Source organism: Notolepis coatsorum, assembly GCF_963971535.1.
Source record: "Notolepis coatsorum genome assembly, chromosome: 5".
Classification (NCBI taxonomy): Eukaryota; Metazoa; Chordata; class Actinopteri; order Aulopiformes; family Paralepididae; genus Notolepis; species Notolepis coatsorum.
In genome coordinates, this window is record NC_140169.1 from 96,502,012 (window position 1) to 96,512,941 (window position 10,930).

Below are 10,930 nucleotides of genomic sequence, written 5' to 3' on the forward strand. Positions count from 1 at the left end.
CGGTTCAACATCTGGGATTGGAAGGTCTGGACTGGAAGGAGGTGTGTAAAGAATTGGCTGAGGGGGCAAAGCGGGACAAGGCTGCGAGGGACAAAGCAGCCCAGGATAAGATAGCAGGGGGCAAGGAGGGTCCCGCGGAGGGGGGCTCAGGCAGGAAGTAGCAGCAGTAGCTGCACTCCAATGGACAATGTAGTTGATGACGGGGTCCAGTAGAAGAAGAAAAAGAAGGTGAAGAAGGAGAAGAAGGAGAAGAAGAAGAGCCCATAAAAAGAATTGCGGAGGGCAGTAATACGCCACGATGCGTCTACTCTGCCGGAAATTCAAATAAGAAGAAGAAGAAGAAGCCAGTTCTCTTTCTCCTCGACCACCGAACCAGCAACATCACCCAGACGGACCGGACTAACCAACCGACTGGAAGCCGCAAGTCTCCACCAGCATCCCGGAGCAGTCCAGACCACCCATCACCAAGCGTGCTCAGCTGGATAGATACCCGATGGCGAGCCAACCCCGGAACATTTGATATACCTCCAGACTAATGCCAGCCTGATGTGAATACCCATGATGCTCAACTAGTGCTCAACTAGTGCTCAACTATTGCTACACCACTAGTCCGGTAGGATTGAACTGAACGAAACTACAAGGACTTCCAAGGGAGTCAATCCCGTTCATTTTGTTATTTTGATATTGTATTTTGTATTTGATTTAACTTGATATATGGATACAGATATTCCCCTATAAGAATTAGAGGGTAAATGCTACCAGTGTATGATGTTATAATAGAACCTTCTAGAACATAGAATATTCTACACCGTTTGTGGTGATGTCATAATAGAACATTCTAGATGACATATCGATTATAGCCGAATCACTTCCTGGTTGTGGTGATGTCATAATAGAACCTTCTAGATGACATCTCGGTAATAGCCGAATCACTTCCTGTAAAGAAAACGAGTTTAAAGGGCCAATTCACCTAATAAGGTATTTGCATTCCCTGATAAACTAATATAGAGTTACCGATGATAACCTCAGAGACGTCTGAACGAACCCCAATGTGTTGATCCAATCGACCTAGGCCTTGATATCGACCTAACCCTCCCGCAAGGAGAGGTTACTGACCTAATCTAAAAGGGATACTTCAAAGCATTAGTTGTACTTTACGTATGTATGTATTATTACTGTTTATCTAGCGCGCTTTTAATTAAAACACCGGTTATTGTTATAACTCTGCCTCTGGTCTACTATTCTTTTAATTGTGCATATTACTCCTTGTCGCAGTCGAACCTAGAACTGTGCCCGTGGCAAACAGCTGTTACTGTTATTAACACAAGTGCTACATAAATTTGGCGAGCCAGCCAGGAGGAGTATATCACAGTTAACTGGATTATTAGCCTTTAAGGCAGAAGGTTAAATAGCGTGTAGCGATGGAAGTAGTTCAAACTAGCCGCGTGAGACTCACTCATTCACTCATAGTCCGCGGTATAGTCGATATTACCTCTGACCCTAAACTGAATGAATACCTGCTGGAACGCGGCACCATTCGGAGGACGTTCTTGGTAGCTCCTGACGGCGCAGATCCCGACTCACGGGTTATTATAGAATACGAAGGCCCGCAAGCAGTTACCAAGTTCCGACTAGACACGCCCCAAGCGGAGTACGTCATTACAGATTTGGCCAGCGTGTATGACCCTGTAGCCAGTGACGCGGCTACACAGACTTTTATCAGAGAGATAGCGGGGATAGCGGCGAGGAGGGGCGAAGCCCTGGAGGACGTCCTCAAGAGAGAACTCGCCGCCTCGCCAGTTCGAATCCCCAAACCCGCCAAGAGCAGCAGCCGAGGCACAAGTGCCTCCCGGACCTTCAGCGACAGAAGCAGTGGTTTGACCTCTAGCCAGACATCCCTCCAAGACTTCTTCAACGCCAGAGGTGCCTCCTCTTCCTCCAGCATCTCAAAGCCACCAGCAGAGGGCGCCAGAGAGGTGTCGTCTCCTGGGAGACGGCAGACGGACACGTCCTCTCTAGACTCTAGAGGTCAAGCCAACCGCTCTTCTGGTTTCCCCACCCCGCCTAGTCCCACCACATCCCTGCCTAGTCCCACCACATCCCGCCTAGTCCCACCACATCCGTGCCTAGTCCCACCACATCCCTGCCTAGTCCCACCACATCGGACTTCTTACCACCACTCTCTGACATTTTCAGAGAGCCTAGTGTCGCCACTAAGCCTGGAGGTTCTGCTGATGGCGGCCCAGCCTCTAGGAAGAGGTCCCGGGATGACCTCATCTCCACCCACGTCTTCGACTTCTTCCAGAATCCAGAGAGAAGAGGGTCTGCAGCAGCCCGGGACAGGTCCAGTCCATCTGGATACGGAACACCTGCTTCCTCCTCCCTCACCACCACCACCTCCTCCTCTTCCTCTGGCCCCTATAATGCTCCTGCAACCTCCTCCGCTGCCTTGCTGACAGTCAGCTGTCCTGTGTGTCTAATCAAGGTCCAGGAGTCAAATATCAATGAGCACCTGGACTCCTGTCTGTTCTGAGGCAACATGTTCTCATCAGAAGATGGTTCGTTTGAACTATTTAACGGTTAAGATAAAAAGTGAGGGTTATGGTTTGTTTAAGGTAACAGTGTGGTTAAGGTTTGGGTTTGTGCGAGGCTATGTCTCAGTAGCTCTTGAGGTAAAGGCACTTGCCTCCCATGTGAGCACCCTAGGTTCGTTTCCCAGCAGGGGAATTCAAACGTTTTCTGAAAATGTTTAACGTTTTTTATTAGAATTTTTTTTAATATGTACTTATTTGTGATACATACACATTGTACACGTTAAGTACTTTATTTACATGCTTTAAGTGAGATTCTTGAGAAGGAGGAGATTTGAACTGACATTTTAGACATTTAGGGATGACAGTGGATCAGGAGGTAGAGTGGTCGTCTGGTAATCACTCAGAAGGTTCCCGGTTTTATTCCGGCTTATTATTATTATTATTATTATTATTATTATTATTATTATTATTATTATTATTATTATTATTATTATTATTATTATTATTATTATTATTATTATTATTATTATTATTATTATTATTATTATAAAAGAGTTATATAAATGCAGTCCATTTACCATTTACATGTTCCGTAAATGTAAATCAAGAGGACTTCCAGAGAGAGTTTGATGAGTCACATCAGTGTGTTTCTTCAGGGCTACAGACGGTTGGTTCTTGGTTGCCTATCGCACATCCTTGTTCATATAAGAATTCATATAAAGCTGCACAATCTAGTTTTTAGGAAGTTGAGTTTTGAACCCCTGAAAGTTTGAAAAACATTACGATATTGAATCTTTAGTACTCAATTGTTCTAAGAGCGAAACATGAAGCAGTGTTTGAAGCTGGAGGGTAGCACACAACATTTACAATACAAAGAACTGTTTTTCATTTAATGTTGGTTTGCGTTACTTCAAAAGCCTCGTCTTTTTTTCATATGTGCAATTTGAAATAAATTCTTATGGCAAATGATAATCATGAGTCGCCTTTTTCTAAAACGACACAGTAAGCTTCGCAGAAGAAATGTCCAGACGGAGGCACTGGTTTGAGCATTTCCAGTTTTGTTTTGGTTCCTTTTGTTGCAGTTTGAATGGTCTCACAGTGACCTTCCCGTCTGTGCATTTCTGAGAGCTTGTGCCTTAATATAAACTCAAAGGGGAGTTCATGACAATAACGTAGACTGACCACGTTGTAATTTGGCTGTGAAATCGTTCCTATCCTACTTCCAGTTTGTATTTCTAAATACAGTAAAACTGATTTTACAATAAGAGGTTGATGTTACCTTTTTAAAACTCTGAACTTTATATAGGCTATTGTTAGTTTATCACGCCAGTTTCAACACGGAAGTATACAGATTTCAGCCCTGACTGAAATTTGGCACCACAGTAGCTTACAATTAAGTACATTGGTAAAAGTTGGCAATAGTTGACATTTTGATTTCACATTTGATCTATTCTATCAATTCCCCCCCCCCCCCCCCTTTATTTTATGAATGAGAAAACAAGACATAAGCCAGAACAATACAGGGGCTGGTGGTTATTGAAATGACAACATTTGAGTAACTTCATGATTGCTGTCAGAGTAACCTTCCTGCCTGTCTGCTGCCGTATCTGTCCAACAGCAAAGAGTCAAAGATTAATAGATTTTCGGGGGCTTTTCTTTTGTATTTCGGGGGCACCACATTTTTTGATAATTAACATTTTAAGATTATAAAACATTGTCGACACTTTTTGTATATATATAGGGCTCTACGCTAACCTTTTTCCCAAGGAGCACATGTGCTCCTAAATACATTTTTAATAAATAAAATCTAAATAAAAATTTAGGAGCACACGAAGAAATTTAGGAGCACAGTGAAAATTGTTGCTCTGGTGGCAAACCATGTTTCCCCTCGGGGATTAAGAAATAAACCATACACATATATACTGTTACTTCCTGTCATTGGCATACGTTCCTTTTTTTTTTACTAACATCTTAGTGCCTCATTAGCCTAGGGATTAAGGATACATGAAGTATTAACTACACCATAATAATATTGAGGTTTGATCCATAGAAAGGTCTGTGCTACACAATTTCAGTTAGATTAGATTTATTGTCCTTTAATTTTGGATTCATGACATTAGTTGCTTGCCGTTTAATCAACATCGAAAGATCACTTCCTCCCAGACACCCATTCCAAGAACCTGTTCGCTTTCCAGGTCTCTCTCTCTCTCTGTCTGTGTGTCTCTCTCTCTCTCTGTGTCTCTCTCTCTCTTGTCTGTGTGTCTCCCTCTCTGTCTGTCTGTGTCTCTCTCTCTCTCACCTTTGTAAAACACTCATGAGACCAAAAAAAAATAAATGCCTTTGAAAACAATATGTAAAGAGATATATAAGATGGTATATATATACATATTGTTCACACTATGGTGAGGCATAAGAGAAGTGGTTAGGACTGGGCGATATAACGATAATTATCGCAATATATTTTAATAATTGATATCTGGGGGGAAAAAGAAATTATTATTATAATTTTTTTGTTAAACCCAGATACAGTGGACAGACTTGTCTTTCTTGCCTGCAACTTAAAGTAATGGCTTTGCTTGTCCAAATGACAATACTGACCAAATTGAGATTTATTTTTCTCTTGTCCATTTATTTTGTTTGCTTTCTAATGTAAAATACAGTCTGTACACAGTAGGCTATGTGCAGTGGTGCAGTCGTGGTCACACCCGGTTACACGCCGTGTTACCAGATCACTGAGGCAGAAGTACGCGCGATCGCGCACGGATGTGTACTCGCGTGTACGCGCACACAAAAATGCGCTGTATCCATTCGTTGTGACTAGTACCCGGCCACCGTTTTACATAACAAAAAGCGCAGGTAGACTAAGTGTCTGGGTGTTGGCTATCTGAATGCATCTCCCCCTTCATTCTGTGTGACACAGGCAGTGGAGGTGAATACTAATGTGGCTCGGAATTCGTGATGGGGGTCTACCTGCTTATGATATTGAATCAAGCGTCTGTGCTGGGATCTCTAGACTGTGAGAATCATTTCAGGAAGCGAGCTGTCATTTATTTGCGGGGGCGTGGCCATGGTTCATCCGGCTAACTGAACTTAACCCTGCTCTCGACCAGGCTCAAACTTTTTGATCTGTTGTCATGGTGATTTAGACAATCGAGCGTCGGGGAACAGAAAGGTCCGGCTTAAGTCAGGCTATCCTGGAAATGATCCGGCTAACTCAGTTAGCCAGGTACGGGGAACGGGGCCCAGGTTGGAAACCCTAAGTATTACTCTCCCCAAAACCAAGACTTCTCCCCAAGCAGAAATAATTTATGAGTAACGCATACCTACTCCCATTATGGGCGGTAAGTGTGTACACAAAGTTAAAACACAGATATACACATTCTCTCCTCAAGTAGATAATGTTTTTTTTGGGTTATCAATGAATACAATTTTGTACATGTATTAACTCTAGAATTGCCACAGTTATCTACAATAGCAACGATAAAGTAGTGCCAACCACATATTATTATAATAATTCATCCAGTTTTTTTTTGTTCCGAGTGTTATTTTTTATTACATCACTAACAAAATAATAAAAGAAAAAATACTAATTTAATCAGATTAATCACTTTATTCAAATTGAGGATTTAGTTTGGGGATATATAAAAAAAAAATAAAAAAATTTAATGAATTTACAAAAATAAATGAGGATTTTCTTTTTATAAAAGAAATTTCATTAAAAACAAAGGTTCAAACGTCCGTTCGAAAAACCCTGACAAAGTTTGAATCACTTTATTCAAATTGAGGATTTAGTTTGAGGATACACATTTTTTTTTTTTATTATAATTTTTTTTTTTTTTTTTTTTTTATTAAAAATGAAGGTTCGAACATCCTTTCGAAAAACCCTGACGAAGTTTGAATCACTTTATTCAAATTGAGGATTTAGTTTGAGGATACAATTTTTTTTTATTTTTTTTTAATTATATATTTTTTTTACAAATTTTATTAAAAATGAAGGTTCGAACGTCCGTTCGAAAAACCCTGACGAAGTTTGAATCACTCAAATTGAGGATTTAGTTCGAAGAACCCTGACGAAGTTTGAATCCCAAAAACAGGCAGCCTTACCAGGGACAGCCTTACCAAACATATTATTTATATTATTCAAATGGACACAAACATGCTCCGTTGTGATGTCACAGTATGATGTCATAATAGAACATTCTAGAACATTTGTGATGTCACAGTATGATGTCATAATAGGACATTCTAGAACATATGTGATGTCACAGTATGATGTCATAATAGACCATTCTAGAACATTTGTGATGTCAATATGATGTCATAATAGAACATTCTAGAACATTTGTGTTCTATATATATTCAACAATTCGCCGTCCGCCGTAAAACTCCTAAAAGAAGAAGAAGAAGAAGAAGAAGAAGAGCGCATTGTGCATCTTGAGACAGGATAGATAGACTGTCTATCCTGCAACACATAGACTGAAACCGGCATTTCTCAACCAAGGTGCCTTGCCTACCGTTTTGCTGTGCAAAGGTGAGTGTCCACAAAAGCTAGCTAGCTGTTCTAATTGAATACTGAATGTTAATATTGAATCAGACAATATTGAATACTGAATGTTAATATCAGACCATATTTGACCAGATTTGATCTTCCCTCACTCAACTAAACTGTTGTAGTGATTGTAATGGTACATAATTCACCCACGGAACTATTGTTAGAAAGATTCTAGAACATTAGTACCGCCCGAACATTCTGGAACGTTTGTGATGATGTCATGGCAGACCATTCTAGAACCTTAGTTCTGCCCGAACATTAGGGAACGTTGGTGATGATGTCATAGTAGAACATGCTGGAACGTTGGTGATGATGTCATAGTAGAACATTCTAGAACCGCTAACATTCTTATTCTGTTTAGCTTTCTAGTAACGTTTTGTATCTTGTAGTTGTGCTGATGAATATTAAAGGAGTTACCTTCGGCTTTGTGACACCGCCTCAGACTCCCGTCTCTCAGCACCACACTGTTCTGATTTGACGGTTTCTGTGACGTCGACATAGAATCGACATCTGCAGTAACGCCCCTCTATGGTTGTAGTGCAGTGTAACCCGACACTTCCTCAAACAGGGTTTGGCAGGCAGAGAACTAGCTCGGAGAGGGAGAAGAGAGGGATGGCGGCAGGGACTGCAGAAGTGTGTGTAATGGCAACTGAGCTATAATTTATACTTATAGCTACTAGGGGTGGGAATCGCCAGAGATCACGCAATACGATACTACCGCGATACTTGAGCCGCGATATTGCGATAATATTTTCTTTTGAACTGCAAAGTAAAAATGTCAACATGTTTTATCTAATAAGATAAAGTTCAGTCTGTTCATCTCACTTCAATAATTTTTATTGCAGAACATGGTCTTTTCTCAAGCAGACAGATGTAAACACTAATCTGTGTTGCATGTACCTGACAAACTGAACTGTTTGTATTACAGTCATATTCCAACTTAACTGAATGCACATGTGTGTGTGAACTACTGTACTATTACAGGTATTGAAATGAACAATGCAACTTCCTTATACAAAAAATGTTTATATATATATATTTTTTTTTTATGAATAATTAAATATCGATACTATTTCTGATGGTAAAATGAGCGAGCATAAAAAGCTAAATACAGAATTCTGAAATAATAAAACGGAATTTGGGAAAAAAATTTATGGAATTTGGAAAATAATTAAACGGATTTCATATGGCTCTAGTAAACTGTCTGGGGCTTTTCTTGCCCCCCTTAACTGATTTTCGAGGGCATTTGGTAAATTTTCGAGGACATTTTACCCCAAGCCCCCCTTAAAGGGGAGATGAAGCATAGCGATATAAACATAGTCATAGCATCAAATTAGTATTTAGATAAACCACAGAAAAAATCACGTTATAAAAATAAGGCGTTTGTAAGAAAAAACGATTTGTTATGTCCATTTATGTAGCATTTATGAACATGTGCGGCGCCATTTTGTTGCTGACGTCACGGTGTTGGTTTGGTGTATACACTGCTGGTTAGCTGCCTAATAAACATGGATTGTCGGGTCAGTCAGTAAATAAAATGTTGCCTACCAAACAACGGGACCGCAGTGGTTCTTTTTGTATTGCTCCTGTTAGGGATTGTTAGCAGAGGGCCCAGGCGCAAACAGATACGAGGGAGAGGTAAAGGTAGATTGTCAAAAATGAGCACTGCTCCTTTAATTCGAACACTTCGAGCCAGGGGTGAAGTGTAACAAAAATACTTCCAAGGCAGTAGCAAAACAAAACAAGGTATAGCTCAGCTAAGACTGGCAGAGGGCAAAATACAAAACAAAGAATAATCTCATAAAGAGAGCAAGTCCAAAAACACAACACTGGGAAACTTACTATGAACACAGGAGAACAGCACATGAAACAGGGACGAGGATATCAAACATGGAACCGAAACAATGAACCGACAATAAGAGTAGGGAACACACACCAGATATAGGGGAAACAATTAACACTAGAGAGACAGCAGGGCAATTAGCAAAACGAGACACACATGAGGGAAAGGCAGAACTAACAGGGCTACAGGAAAACAACCAGACCAAACACAATGCGGAATATAAACAGGGAAGCACACAGAACTAACTACACAAGAAAAGACTGAACACTAGACAGAGTAAACATAACAACCATAAAAGGAACTAATAATTAATTACAAAGGGAACGAGACTAAAGACAGAACACAGTTAAAAAACACAGGAGACAATAAAAACGCCAAGAGTATAAGAATGTCCAAAGGTGGGGGCTGTTGAGAAGAGTAGGAGGCAGGGAAAAGTTCCTGCAAGGGTAGGGGCTGTTGAGGAGAGTAGACAGGGAAAAAGGGTCCAGGGACAGGTGAATCCTCACAGTACCCCCCCCTCCACAGACGGCTCCCAGACGTCAAAAGGGACCGTCCGGGAACGGGCAGGACAGGGGGCCGGGAGAACACAGGGAGAGTCCGGGGGAAAAAAAAGTCAGGACGGACAAGGCCGGGACGAGCGACACCGGGGCAGGGGAGCGGTGACAGGAACCCAGGAGGGGCACAGGAGAAACGGGGCAGAGGAATGGGGCCGGAGAGGGGAGAACGGGGCACGGGATCAGGAGGACCGGAGACGGGGACAGAGGCCAGGAGAGGGGGGCTAGAGATGGGAACAGGGACAGGGACACGGTGAGGGGGTTGAGGGGAACTGGTAGCAGGGACAGAGGGCCGATGAGGGGGTCGAGGGGAACTGGTAGCAGGGACAAAGGGCCGATGAGGGGTTCTGGAGCAAAGGGGCGAGGGTGACAGGCCCGGAGTAGGACCCCAGGCAGGGGCTCCTCCAAGCGCCGGACTCGGGACCGGACCAGACGAGCCGGAGCAGAGGTGCGAAGGCGACGACCTCGGAGCAGGACCCCCGACGGGGACCACCCCAGGCGCAGACCTCGGTACCGGGCGCAGAACCCCGGATGGGGGTCTCTGCAGATGACGATCACGGCGTAGACCACGGAGTCGGACTGGACCAGAAGAGGAGTCGGGACCAGATGAAGAGCCGGGACCAGACGACGAACCGGGACCAGATGAGGAGATGGGACCAGACGACGAGATGGGACCAGATGACGAGCCGGGACCAGATGACGAGCCGGGACCAGATGAGACGGGACCAGATGAGACGGGACCAGATGAGGAGACGGGACCAGATGACTCTCCAGGTGCAGATCGACCTCGGTGCAGACCTCGGCGTTGACCACGGCGTTGACCACGGCGCAGGGCTGGACCAGACGACTCTCCAGGTGCAGATCGACCTCGGTGCAGACCACGGCGTAGACCACGGCGTAGACCACGGCGTGGACCACGGGGCAGGGCTGGACCAGACGAGGAGCCGGGACCAGGAGACCTCCCGGGGACAGGAGCACGACCCGGACTAGACGTCAGGGTCTTCCCGGGAGCCGGAGGAACAGGGGCAGCTAGAGCTGCTCTAGCAGGGGCTAAACTGGCAGTAGAGACTGGGTTAGCTACCTGGGTAAAGCTAGCTGCTAGGGCTACACTAGCGGGGGCTAGGCTGGCAGTAGCGGCTGGGTTAGCTGCCCTGGCAGTGCTAGCTGCAGGGCCTGTACAAGCTGCGGAGGGTGCACTAGCCGAGAGGGTTCGAGTGCTAGCTGTAGGTGCTACACTAGGCAGCGAGGCTAAGGCGCTAGCAGCAGGGGCTCTAGCGGACGCGACTGAGATGCTAGCAGCAGGGGCTCTAGCAGACGAGGCTGAGGAGCTAGCAGCAGAGGCTACATTAGCATTCCGGAGTAAGCTAGCAGGGGCTGAGCTAGCAGTGGGGGCTGTGCGAGTAGCCTGGGCTGAACTAGCTGACGGGGCTACTCTAGCAGCTGAGAC